At 43.2% G+C, this 13,618-nt stretch overlaps 1 long non-coding RNA gene across 1 annotated transcript in view; it reads right to left on the reverse strand.

Annotated features, from left to right (window-relative positions):
* Positions 1-670: 670 nt before the first annotated feature.
* The window catches only part of LOC124613957, a 44,435-nt gene continuing 31,487 nt past the window's right edge, over positions 671-13,618 (reverse strand). Inside the window, exon 3 of the long non-coding RNA XR_006979663.1 lies at positions 671-794. This is a non-coding gene — a long non-coding RNA (uncharacterized LOC124613957). The remainder of the gene's footprint in view (positions 795-13,618) is intronic.

Here is a 13,618-nt window from a genome sequence, read left to right on the forward strand (position 1 = left end):
ATTTTACGTGTAAGTTAGCGCGTGTACATTTTGTCGAGTTGCTGCTTTGTCTTTGCCACACGATATTCCGGCGATTATTACAACCACTTATCGAATTTAGCTTTTGCCCGTTTTTTGGAGTTCGTGACCGTTTTATTCCAAAATCTGAACGCACTAAGACTAAATTCTGGCATTCAGAACGACGGCTAGCTAGAGTGAGATTTTCATTTATTACCATTGTCTTTTACATTTCGATCGTTGATGTACGCAGTAACAAACACTAGTGCGATAGCGATCGGGTGGAAACTATCTGTATTCCATAGGCTAGCATTGATCGGTACAGGTATCACAGGAACTCCTTACATACACAATGGATTATGGGTACGTTGTAAGCAGCGATTGTCCTATGGTCCGTGTTGCGTTGTTTTAGAGAACGGTTTACATTCGTGTTAGACAACGTAAGCGCGCACATCAGAGTAGCGGTAAAGGAGAGGGCGGACACGTTGTTACCGTACCGGCTGGTGGAGGTGCAGCGGGCGACCCAGGTGCAGCCCCTCGGCGGAGGGCCTGCGGACGGCGTGGGGGCGGGCCTGCTGGGGCTGGTGGTGGGGGTGGGGGTGGGGGCGGTGGCCGTGGCGTTGCAGCGAGCTGTAGCCGGGCCGCGCGCCGTACGGGCCCACCTCGCCCGGCTCCAGCGCCACCACCTCGTCCTGGAAGCGCACCGTCGGCCGCGGCGCCGGCGTCGGCGGCGCCGTCACTGCCACAGCCTGTGGCGCCCGCGGCGCCGGAAGCTCGATGTACGTCACTTCGTCTCCCTGCCGACACCGAGCGTTACAGTTCTATTTCGTATTGTGTGAATCTTCGCGTTTCCAGAAAAAGCATACACAATATCACTTACAACACCTCTGCAACACGTCTCGCCAGTTCAGAAACAGATATCATAGTACCACACTCATATGCACTGAAGTGCCAAAGAAACTGGTACACCTGTAAATATCATGTAGGGCCCCAGCGAGAACTTAGAAGTGCCGCAACACGACGTGGCATGGACTCAACCAATAGCTGAATTAGTGCTGGAGGGAACTAGACCATGAATCCGGCTCGGGCTCAGAATAACTCCGTAAGAGGTCGAGGCGGTGGAGATTTCTTCTGAAATCCACGTTGCAAGGCATCCCAGATCTGCTCAATAATCTTCATGTATGTGGAATTTCGTTGCCAGTGGAAGTGTTTTTGAAGCCACTCCGTAGCAAATCTGGACGTGTGGAGTTACGCATTGTCCTGTTGGAATTGTCCAAGTTCATCGGAATGCACAGTGGACCTGAATGGACGCAGGTGATCAGACAGGATGCTTAACTACGTGTCACCTGTCAGAGTCGTATCTAGACGTATTAGGAAAACCATACCACTCCAACTGCACACGCTCCACGCCATTACAGAGCCGCCACCTGCTGACATGCAGAGCTCATGGATTCATGAGGTTGTCTCTATTCCCGTACACGTCCATCCACTCGATACAACTTGAAATTAGACTCGTCCGACCAGACAATATATTTCCAGTCGTCAACACTCCAATGGTGCTATTGACGGTCGCAGGTGAGGCGTAGAGTCTTCTGTCGTACAGTCATCAAGGGTACACTAGAGGGCTTTCATCTTCAAAAGCCCATATCAATGAAATTTCGTTGAATGGTTCGCACACTGACACTTGTTGATGGTCTAGCACTGAAATCTGAAGTAGTTTGCGGAAGGGTTGCACTTCTACATCTACATCTACATCTACATCCATACTACGCAAGCCACCTGACGGTGTGTGGCGGAAGGTACCCTGAGTACGTCTATCGGTTCTCCCTTCTTTTCCAATCTCGTATTGTTCGTGGAAAGAAGGATTGTCGGTATGCTTCTGTGTGGGCTCTAATCTCTCTGATTTTATCCTCATGGTCTCTTCGCGAGATATAAGTAGGAGGCAGCAATATACTGCTTGACTCTTCGCTGAAGGTATGTTCTCGAAACTTTAACAAAAGCCCGTACCGAGCTACTGAGCGTCTCTCCTGCAGAGTCTTCCTCTGAAGTTTACCTATCATCTCCGTAACGCTTTCGCGATTACTAAATGATCCTGTAACAAAGCGCGCTGCTCTCCGTTGGATCTTATCTATCTCTTCTATCAACCCTATCTGGTACGGATCCCACACTGCTGAGCAGTATTCAAGCAGTGGGCGAACATGAGTACTGTTACCTACCTCCTTTGTTTTCGGATTGCATTTCCTTAGGATTCTTCCAATGAATCTCATTCTGGCATCTGCTTTACCGACGATCAACTTTATATGATCATTCCATTTTAAATCACTCCTAATGCGTACTCCCAGATAATTTATGGAATTAACTGCTTCCAGTTGCCTCCTGCATTTCAGTACAATTTTCCATTGTTACAACCTCTCGATACACCACAGCATCATCTGCAAAAAGCCTCAATGAACTTCCGATGACATCCACCAGGTCATTTATGTATATTGTGAATAGCAACGGTCCTATGACACTCCCCTGCGGCACACCTGAAATCACTCTTACTTCGGAAGACTTCTCTCCATTGAGAATGACATGCTGCGTTCTGTTACCTAGGAACTTCTCAATCCAATCACACAATTGGTGTGATAGTCCATATGCTCTTACTTTGTTCATTAAACGACTGTGGGGAACTGTATCGAACGCCTTGCGGAAGTCAAGAAACACGGCATCTACCTGTGAACCCGTGTCTATGGCCCTCTGAGTCTCGTGGACGAATAGCGCGAGCTGGGTTTCACACGACCGTCTTTTTCGAAACCCATGCTGATTCCTACAGAGTAGATTTCTATTCTCCAGAAAAGTCATTATACTCGAACATAATACGTGTTCCAAAATTCTACAACTGATCGACGTTAGAGTTATAGGTCTATAGTTCTGCACATCTGTTCGACGTCCCCTCTTGAAAACGGGGATAACCTGTGCCCCTTTCCAATCCTTTGGAACGCTACGCTCTTGTAGAGACCTACGGTACACCGCTGCAAGAAGGGGACCAAGTTCCTTCGCGTACTCTGTGTAAACTAGAACTGGTATCCCATCAGGACCAACGGCCTTTCCTCTTTTGAGCGATTTTAATTGTTTCTCTATCCCTCTGTAGTCTATTTCGATATCTACCATTTCGTCATCTGTACGACAATCTAGAGAAGGAATTACAGTGCAGTCTTCCTCTGTGAAAAAGACATTTAGTATTTCGGCCTTTAATCTGTCATCCTCTGTTTCAGTACCACTTTGGTCACAGAGTGTCTGGACATCTTGTTTTGATCCACCTACCGCTTTGACATAAGACCAAAATTTCTTAGGATTTTCTGCCAAGTCAGTACATATAAATTTACTTTACGCCATTTTCTCCAGTCGTCGTCGATCCCGTTCTTGCAGGATCTTTTTCCGGCCGCAGCGGTCGGAGATTTGATGTTATACCGGATATCTGATATTCACGGTACACTCGTGAAATGGTCATACGGGAAAATCCCCACTTCATCGCTACCTTGGAGATGCTGTGGCCGAACGCTCGTGCGCCGACTATAACACCACGTTCAAACTCACTTAAATCTTGATAGCTTGCCATTGAAACAGCAATATCCGACTAACAACTGCACCAGACACGTTATTTCTTACATAAGCGTTGCCGACCACAGGACCGTATTCTGCCTGTTAACATATCTCTGTATCTGAATACGCATGCCTGTACCAGTTCCTTTGGGGCTTCAGTCTATTTTCGTGGCTGCAGAAGGGCAAACACCGGTCAACAACGGTTGAAATACGAAGAATGTGTATGAGATAGCATATCTGTCTAAAACCTCCGCTGTGGAATGGTGCGACGAATTGTGCTGCCGCTTCATGGTAACACACGTCCACAGATCGCAAATTTCGTAACGCTGAAGTTACACCAACTCAAGTGGGAGACGTCCGAGCACCAGCCCTTCAGTGTTTATCATTCTGAACTGGAAATACGGGTTTCTGCCGCAAATACTTAAATTTGAAGATGATTCTGAGTGATAGAAACATGTGTCTACTTAAAAATATGCAGCTGAGGCACAACAACAAATGAGAATTATGTTAACTATCAATACAGTTGCTGAATCTCTTAAGACGAATATGTCGGCTATAGTGAAGAAAGAAGTTTGTGTAAATAGTCCAGCTTTCACACCATTATTTACCATTTTGTAGAAGCCAGTTCTCAGTATTTGTCTCGATACTGAAATGTGTTAAAATGTTTAAGGATTCTTTTATAGCCCACAACTTCAAAAAAATCGAGTTTCTGATTAATTAGATGCAATAAAAGTGTGGGTTTCACTAGACTGGACGCCATAATTGATATTAAACACTAGCGCTAGAAGCATTATAACTTTGCTTTTTTATACATTCAACTTATTGAAGACTCAAAAAATTCTCTCTTCTTGTTATAGCTTAATTTGTTACAGTTGTGTCCCTTGGCAGCGTATGGCATGTGTGTTTAAAAATTCACCATCCTTACAATTAACGGTTGTAAAATTTTGTGTCTATGTGTCTGAGATACACGCACAGCCGTTTATTATAAGAATGATGTTCTTTGCTTGTTTATTGTTTAAATGTGTGAAGGTACACAGCAATGGAGGTCTCTTGTTATGGCCGACTGTCATTTGGAAGCATTAATAAAAGCATCTGACAATCATGAGAATAGTTTCATCGTGCATCTGAATCGAATGACAATTCTGACAGTGATACAACATATGGCAATGTGCAAACGGTCCAAGTGCTTCAGCCAAAAGTCTATTCATCATGTACAACCCTAGGATGTTTTCCACAAACTGGAATAATATCTACTGCAAATGTTATAAAACAGGCTCGTTGTAAAACAAGATATTGTGTATGCATTTTACAGGAAATAAAATCATCTTATGAAGATCTTATGAATGATAATAATAAAGAACATGCTGCTGAAACGAGTAGTGCTTGGGGTAAAAAAAGCTTTCTCCTGCCTATCGTCGTGAGTAGTGGAGCAAGGCGTCTACAAGGACATTCGTTGGAGTGGGCTGCATATATTCATAGGAAAAAGTAATTGATTTATGACCTCTCTCCCTGTCCGCTTAACATACTGTGCTGTCAAGTGGTTTATGAACCCTTGGGGGTGGATTTACGAACCCCTTGAGATAATCTGTCCTTTAGAGAAACCAATCACAATCCTCCCCTCCCACTGCTCCTCCCCCAGCCCTCTGGAAACTTCCAAACCAGTACCTTCCCCCTCGCCAAAACAAGTATACTTTGAGGCCTGAGTTATTCGAATAGCCATCTTCCAATCTATCAATTTGATTGGCTAATAACTAAATCGATCAATTAACCCTTTCCTCTCAGAGAAATCACAGAGCCCCCCTTACCCTACAGCTGGAAATTGGTGTCTCTGTGCTTCACAGGAGGGACCCCATGACAGGAAATTCAGTTAAAAATATACTATTTATTTATAAAATTCAATTTGCACAGGATGGATCTCTCTTGCTCATCATTCTCTCCTGTTTGGCAAGATGTAGATCTTGTAGAATACATAAAAGAGAAGTAATTAAACAGATCGTTTCTTTCCTATTCTGATCGCACAAGGAATACCATCAACATAACTAGCCACACATAATCACCCCGTTAAAAATCTTTCGATCGTGAAGCATGTGCTGTCCGCTGTACACCAGCCCTACCACGTGCCAGCAACCTTGCGTATTCCCACATGCTCAGGGCCCGCAACCACTGTTAGCTGCACCACACGCCAGCCGACTTTTGGGGCATGCTGGCTGGATGTCACACTAACCCCTAAACAAGTGCTTCAGGTGGAAGCAACTCTTCGATTTTTGATACCCAATATATTACTATCGATACACATGCTCTATCTCTCTCTCTCTCTCTCTCTCTCAGTCCCTCTCTCTCTCTCTCTCTCTCAGTCCCTCTCTCTCTCTCTCTCTCTCTCTCTCTCTCTCTCTGTCCCTCTCTGCCTCAAGTGGCTGCTTCCTGTTTGTATGAACCAATGTATGCCAAAAACACACAGACCAAGATGCATCCCCCACACCTTCTCTCTGCCATAACTGTCCCCTGCCCCCTCAACACTCATGATCTCTTAGTTCTCACATTTAAACTACTATGGAAACCTGCAGCGAATGGAACAAAGACATTCAAGAAGAAGTAGGTAGCATCTCTCATGTGCCTCACTAACGCTACCTTTATCCTGAACAAAGTAGTAGACATCTGGTAGTAAACCCTCCCTCACTCAATCAGCTTGACTGAATAGTTAATTAAGTCAATTACTTTGTGTACAGCCAGTTTTACCTTGAATTCTATTTGTGGATACTAGCAATGGTATGTTTGGCGATATTAGATCCACCAAGTGTTTAGTTTCCAAACCTTTCTCTTCCACCTTCCAGACTTTTTCCCCTTTCCTCCTATTGGGGATACTAGCACAGTTAGGTCATGTGGCAGAAGTCCATTACGTTGGGGGCAGTTGAAAATATGGAACTCAGCTCATCTGCATGGTATGTTCTTACACAATGTGTGGGAGGGGCTGGAGAGATGCGTGCTCACAGTACCGCTATCGGAAACAACAACTTGATCAATCGGGATTTTCACGTTGTGACTGGTTTTTTTAAGGACTATAGGATTCTTAAATTATTTCTCTCTGCTGCATTCAGAAGGAGGAGGAAGGGCCTACTATGGAGTAGGATAAAGACAGCAACAAATATCACAGCAAAACAGAGTCATCTGTGATGTATTGAGAAGCACTAAACATGACACACTTAAACCACAATCCAATCCGTAGTCGTAGTTGTCATGGCTAGACATTGGAGATTCCTGATATGCTCTGACATAACACACGCTCGTGTCCCAATTCCTTGGCAATAGCGCCCGATTTTAGTCAGACAGTGCCCACTGGAAAAGATCCCTTGCTCATAGTTGGTGTCCAGGATGACCGGAATGGTTGGAATTTGGATGTAATCAACACATCCGGTGCCAATACTCACCATACTGGATCGTCTCAAATGTCGACATAAAAATCGGAGAGGACTTGCAACACAAACGATCGCAGAGGCAGCCAAACCCAAGGTGAGTATTACTTCGCTATTCACCCAGCTGTCCAGTTCCTGAGGCTTAGCGCCTTACGCTGGAAATGTCAATTCGCTCTGGTCACTGGGTACCCCTGCCAAACACCCACATGCCAGGCCAAATCGTACGATGAAACAAGCCACATATTTATCAGTGTAATTCCAACTAAATATTACTGTCGTTGCACCAATCTGGTGACAATCGACAATAGCAAAGCATCTGAAATGTCTCCTCCTGGTGACTGTGGCTCTGGAAATATAAATATTTGTACCATTCTTACGACTTGAAATAATTTTTGACGATATTCTTTCATTCCCATTATGCTATCGATTCACTGAAATCACTGTTTTCCACATCAAATCCATACCTCTCTTATAACCTCACAGTCATCTACTTCACGCATGTCAGAACAAAGACCACAGTAATTTTACATCCCGGTCGCTTTATAAGATTGCTGATCACAGAGAATCTATCACACATCCACTACTAAGCACAACACTTTGCCTATAACTGAATGCTGGTGGCACCAAACAATATTGGGCGGAAATCTACGATCGATGGACATCCTCCATTTGTCTTTCTTGGCAGCGGCTCCAGTGTGTCTTAGGAAGAGAGAGGCAATCGTAATCGTCTTACAAACGATCTGCTATTAAAAACTCGCTGGCAACGACCATCCTATTGTTACCCTGCATGAAAAAGTGGTCTTCGTCTCAAAGACAAGAGTCAGTAATGATATCCATGTTAAGAACTACAGATGCTTTATAAATCGATGTATGGTACTGCTTCCGAATGAAGTGGTCTTCCACACAGATGCCACGATATTAAATATAGGCGGTTATAGCGAGGCATGTATTAACTGGCCGAAAGTGTGGGTACACGTTGCCAGCTGTGTAACCTCTTTAAAAAATCACCCTTCTTATTTAGAAGCAATTCGGCTAAGAAACGTGGTATTAAGCCGATATTTGCAATAGCTTCATGCCGCTCCTAGGTATTTCTTACGCTGACGAACACAATCTGTAACGCATTCTATCTGGATAACATGTAGACAGTGCAACAGACGTTCTGAAATATATCTGCAAGGCTATAGGCGAGGGAAGATGATGGTTGATTGAGAACATTCACCTAAAGAAGATGAAACTTTCTAGCAGATTAAAACTGTATGCCGGACCGACTGTCGGTCCGGCACACAGTTTTAATCTGCCAAGAAGTTTCATGTCAGTCCACACTCCGCTGCAAAGTGAAAATCTCATTCTTAATCTAAAGAAGATGCTGTGCTGTGCGAGGAATCATTTACAAAATGCAGTTCTAGAATGAAGTCGTAAGGAAAGTACAACATTCTATGATCAATATACTGGCTGTCAGATCCATAGCACTACACTTTCTGGTAGAAATGCCGATTTGGAATAAAGTTTTTCCATTCAACCACTCGCTTGCGTTGGATGTTAAGGTGATATGTTTTAGTGATCAGAGCCAATGGTGAAACATATTTGTGGCACTCTTATGTCTCGGAACGAGTCACCTTTCTCGAACCTATCTGCTGAGTACACCATACAGCAAACTTCCCAAGTGGTTTTAGACTGTATCTCTACAAATTGTAGGTTTTTCTCAGTCATTGCTGCTAACACCCTGCAGTTTTGTCCACATGAACGTTCCAGTTTAAGTGGTAACTGAGCCGAAGTCAGAGAGCACCATATCTACCACAATCAGTATCTCATGGAGAAACTGCGTGAGCTGGGTTAATGTGACAGGTCATGTTTTGACCACTCGGTGGAAATGGGAACATGTTGTCGTAGCTCTGCCAACTACGTTCAGTGTGAAAAGACAGCGCCAAACGAATCATTCTCCTGCAACACGACATAGCAGAACAGACAGTACAAGCAGTTACACTGGTGTTTCGTACTGGGAAAGCTAGGAAGAGTGCACATCATATGGGGACTAGAAGGTGGACAATGAATTTGCTACCACACTGTGGTGTGTTTCCTAACTGCCTATTGATACATCAGTCCATAGCATATCTACATCCCTCAGGGTGCATTCATGTATGTTACTCAGACATTATATCTATCCCAGTTATTTTATTCCAACCAACAGAGAAAAACTACAAACTACAAAAACTTTGCTAATATAATCCATTACAAAACTTGCGTCCCTCTCTCTCGATATATCGAAAACATATACTGTGCTCACACCAAGAATATCTGGCGTCCTACTATATATACACGCATTGGTCCAATGGAGCTGATAGATAGTGATCGAAGTAACTCGCACGAAAGTGTATAATTCCATCGCCCATAATATAGGAGTACCATGTCCCATACTCTAACAACCACAAGGACGGGCTCCTTATGTTGTTACTTCATAAGCTGTTGTTTTCCAGCTGTAACACATAGAATCAGTGTACGACTACAGTTTTTTACACTACCCTACATTTTTTTTCTTCACCACGAGCTCTATGTCAGGTGCTAAACCGTCTTTAACACGTTTTGATCCGTTGTGTCTCACAGAAAGTTAGCTATAGTATTGTGTAAATTATGCGGCTCCCACAACAGACAGGATGGTTCATATGAAATAGAGAGATGGTGTTCATTAATTACAAAAATGTGTGGGACATGTATCATGTGGAACCTGGAAGAGTTTGCAGCATTGTGGGACATTTCCAAACAGCTGCCCAAAGGTGATAACCTCCACTTTTCATCTCATCTTTCACAGTGACAGGATAGCAAATGTCTAGGTAGTCCATTTTGAAGAGACCAACAGCATTGTTTCCTCATATTGCATCCTTGTACGAGATAAATGGTTTCGTGCTGGCCATATCCTGAAGGTCTTGCCCCTAGCAACACTCTCACCATCTCAAAAGTGGTGTCAGTCAATCATTATGTAGTACTCAACAGGGGACCAGAGGATGGTTGGGATGGAGAAGCCACCATCAAAATGCGACAATGTACTGTAATAAGCACCATAGTTCATAGTGCTCTCAAATTTAGCAATTTTACCACTTTTTCCATACTTTCAGCGCCAGTCAGTGACATGACAACATGCTTCCCATTTTCTGTATCATCACCAAACAACCCCTCCATTAATTCGAGGTGTACGACATACAAGATTGATAATGTAGATGGATGACAGTGCAGTACTTCCATTCACGGTTAATTCTAGAACATATACACCAAATTATTCCAGACAGCGTCCTATACCAATGATGTTAGGTTATCTATATAGTTCTAGCACTTCGATCAAAGTGTGTAATTTGAGATTACGATTGCCTGTATTTCACTATGTAGATGAAAGTCGCAGAGTACTCTTTCACTCATATGATAAAGTTGGAAATTGAAAGATCTTCCTGCATTGTCTTTGACCAACTGTCTATGCAGCACAGTCACCGATTTAATTTGCAGTTGACCATAAGTTGGTGGGTACTACATCTGCTACATTCCACGTCTCATAAGGAAATAGATCGAGATGAATCTATAACTGCTACTCAGCAAAGGCTGCTCAATGCCAATCTGACTCACAGCACCCATTCAAGTGAACAACATCTTTCCAGACTCGTGCATGTTGAGGAGGTTAGCACCGCTTATCTGGGTACAGCAGATATGAGAGTGTTGTAATGATATAAAAGACTGAGAAGAAGAAACGTGTGGTTTATGCATGATGAAGCTCCAAACGGACGAAGTGTGAAGCATTTTACCTAAATCAACTCCGCTATCATTTCCAAACGATTTTTCTAGTGTCTGGGACCAATACCAAGAAGATATCGTCAAGAGAGAAATGATCGACACACTCCTAAAACTACACGGTTCTGCACTTAAACACGCTGTAATATTAAAGCCGCCTGGTTTCCGAATTACTAGTCATGTAGACTGCAACGCTCTTAACACACTAATACAGGATATGTACGTCCAACGTCTACCATACGTTACCTTGGAAGATTTCTATCCCATTCACCATGGTGACAAATTTTAAGATGATAAAACTACTTTCTTCTTCATCAAAGAAAACAAGATTCTTTGTGATACATGTACAATAAAGCTTTAGAGAGGTGTATAACACCCATTGTTCACATACGATTACGGTTCAGAATTTGTACTATGCTCACATCAGTCCTAAAAAATGATCGTCAACGATAGAAAATGCATCTTACAAGGAAACAGACAAACTCGCAGCCGTGGCTTTTGACACGTGAAATTAGACGCCACACCACAGTAGCACTTTAACCAGGAAAATCGTGAATCAAATGAATACATTGCATTTGAAGTACCTCAGAAACATCTGTCACTAACTAAGAATCACTGCAGTTATGAAAATGAATACTCGATTTCTGTGATTCAAATGTGGCGGAGAAATGGAGTACTTAGCATAAACATCGTTCGTCTAGAGGAGTGTGCTGCAACGGGTTTTTCATGGATGGACATGATTCACCAGACATGTGTCAGAAGTCCTCTGTTGACTGTAGTATGGACATGTTTACTGTTAAAGGCAGCAGGTAGATAGCGCTCTAAGTCACACAGAACAATCATCCGTTAATGATTCAATACTACGCAACTAATGCAACCCAAGAGAACAACGGGAGAAAACTGTTAAATGCGTGATAAATGCCATGCAGCAGCATGAGAGGGAGATGCTGCTGCATCTCTCTCTCTCTCTCTCTCTCTCTCTCTCTCTCTCTATCTATCTCTATCTCTATCTACAGTGGATAATCTGTCAACATTGTATCATACTTCATTACAACCTGTCTCAACTGATCACTCCATCTACTTTCTATAATTATTTAATGCAGATCCATGTCAATTTAGAGGCTGAGGGTTCTCCTTTCCAGGAAAGCATCGAAGACAACAGTCAGCTGGCATGTATCACTAATAGCTCAACACATATACAGTGGAATGTTGTTAAAAGCCATGCAGCAACTATTTTGTAGGATAACTGTTAGATGATGCTGCATGATTGTGACTGGACAGTACAGGGAAGCAAATTGTCAATACTGTTTGTTAGTGAGGGCCAAACACGCAATACATTCTGTAATTGTATATTGCAGTTCCTCCACAGGTTTTTTTTCTGCTAGGCTTATCAGTCTTCTGAGTCCTTTTTTGCGGTGCACCACAAATTCCACTCCTGTGCCACCCTCTTCATCTCAGAGTAGCACTTGCAACCTACGCCCTCAGTTATTTGCTGGATATTTTCCAATCTACGTCTGCCTCTACATAGTTTGTACTCTACCGCTCCTTCTAGTACCATGGAGGTCATTCCCTGATATCTTAACAGACACCCTACCATCCTGCCCTTTCTCCTTATCAGAGTTTTCAACATATTCCTTTCCTCTCTGATACTGTGCATCACCTCCTAATTTTTCACCTTATCAGTCCACCTAATATTCAACAATCGTCTGTAGCCCCACATCCCAAGTGCTTCGAATTTCATCTGTTCCAGTTCCCCCCCCCCCCCCCCCCCCCGTTCATGTTTCACTACCACACAATGCTGGGCTCCAAACGTACATTCTCAGAAATTTCTTCCTCAAATTAAGGCTATGTTTGATACTACTAGACTTCCCTCTGCCAGGAGTGTCCTCTTTGAAAGTGCTAGTCTACTTTTGATGTTCTCCTAGCACGATCCGTCATTGGTCATTTTGTTGCCTAGTTAGCAGAATTTTTCACTCCTGACCTGGAAAAGATAGCCACTCAGACTGGCAACACGAATGTGCATTTCGTGGAACTGTTTCAGCTTCACGATCGGCCTCATCTTAATACAGCCGTCAGGCGTAATAACATGAGACTTGGGGGTGCGCTGATGACAGAAGGCATGAGTCACATTTCAGTGGTGTCGGTGGAGTCTATCAATAGGACGGGTTTCACTAGACATGGCCTGCAGCTCAACAAGTATGGGAAGGGGAGGTTGGCAAAACTTATAGGTGACAGCATAGGTGGGGGTGGTGGGATCACTCATGGGAAAATTCCGGTTGTTGTGGGTGTTAGAGCTCTACCTTTTTTAGATTGAAGTCAGCTGATAGGTATTCCTGCTTAAGGGAAGTCTCTCTAACAAAGAAGCCACTTTCTACAAAGCTTGGGTATCTGATTAATGAGGGAATTAGTATATTTCATCAAAATATACAAGGTATTAGAGATAAAGTTAGTGAACTGCTTATAGATGTTGACTCTGAAATTATAGGTATATCTGAACACTTCTTGAATTAGGAGATAATTCAGAGGCTTCCTTTACCAGCATACAGGTTGGCTGGCAGCTTTTCTAGGAGCTCTTTGCGGTGTGGGGGAGTAGCCATGTATGTGAAAAACGGTATCCCATTTGAGTCAATTGATGTTTCAAAGTACTGCACTGAAAAGGTGTTTGAATTTTGTGCAGGTGTGGTTAAATTTAGTGGAGCTAAACTTCTTACTGTTGTTATTTATAGATCCCCAGACTCCGATTTCACAACATTTTTGCTAAAACTAGAGGAGGTTCTTGGTTCACTTTATAGGAAATACAAAAAGTTAGTTATATGTGGTGACTTCAATATTAATTGTATAAGTGATTGTGCAAG

Source organism: Schistocerca americana, chromosome 4 (assembly GCF_021461395.2).
Source record: "Schistocerca americana isolate TAMUIC-IGC-003095 chromosome 4, iqSchAmer2.1, whole genome shotgun sequence".
Taxonomy (NCBI): domain Eukaryota; kingdom Metazoa; phylum Arthropoda; class Insecta; order Orthoptera; family Acrididae; genus Schistocerca; species Schistocerca americana.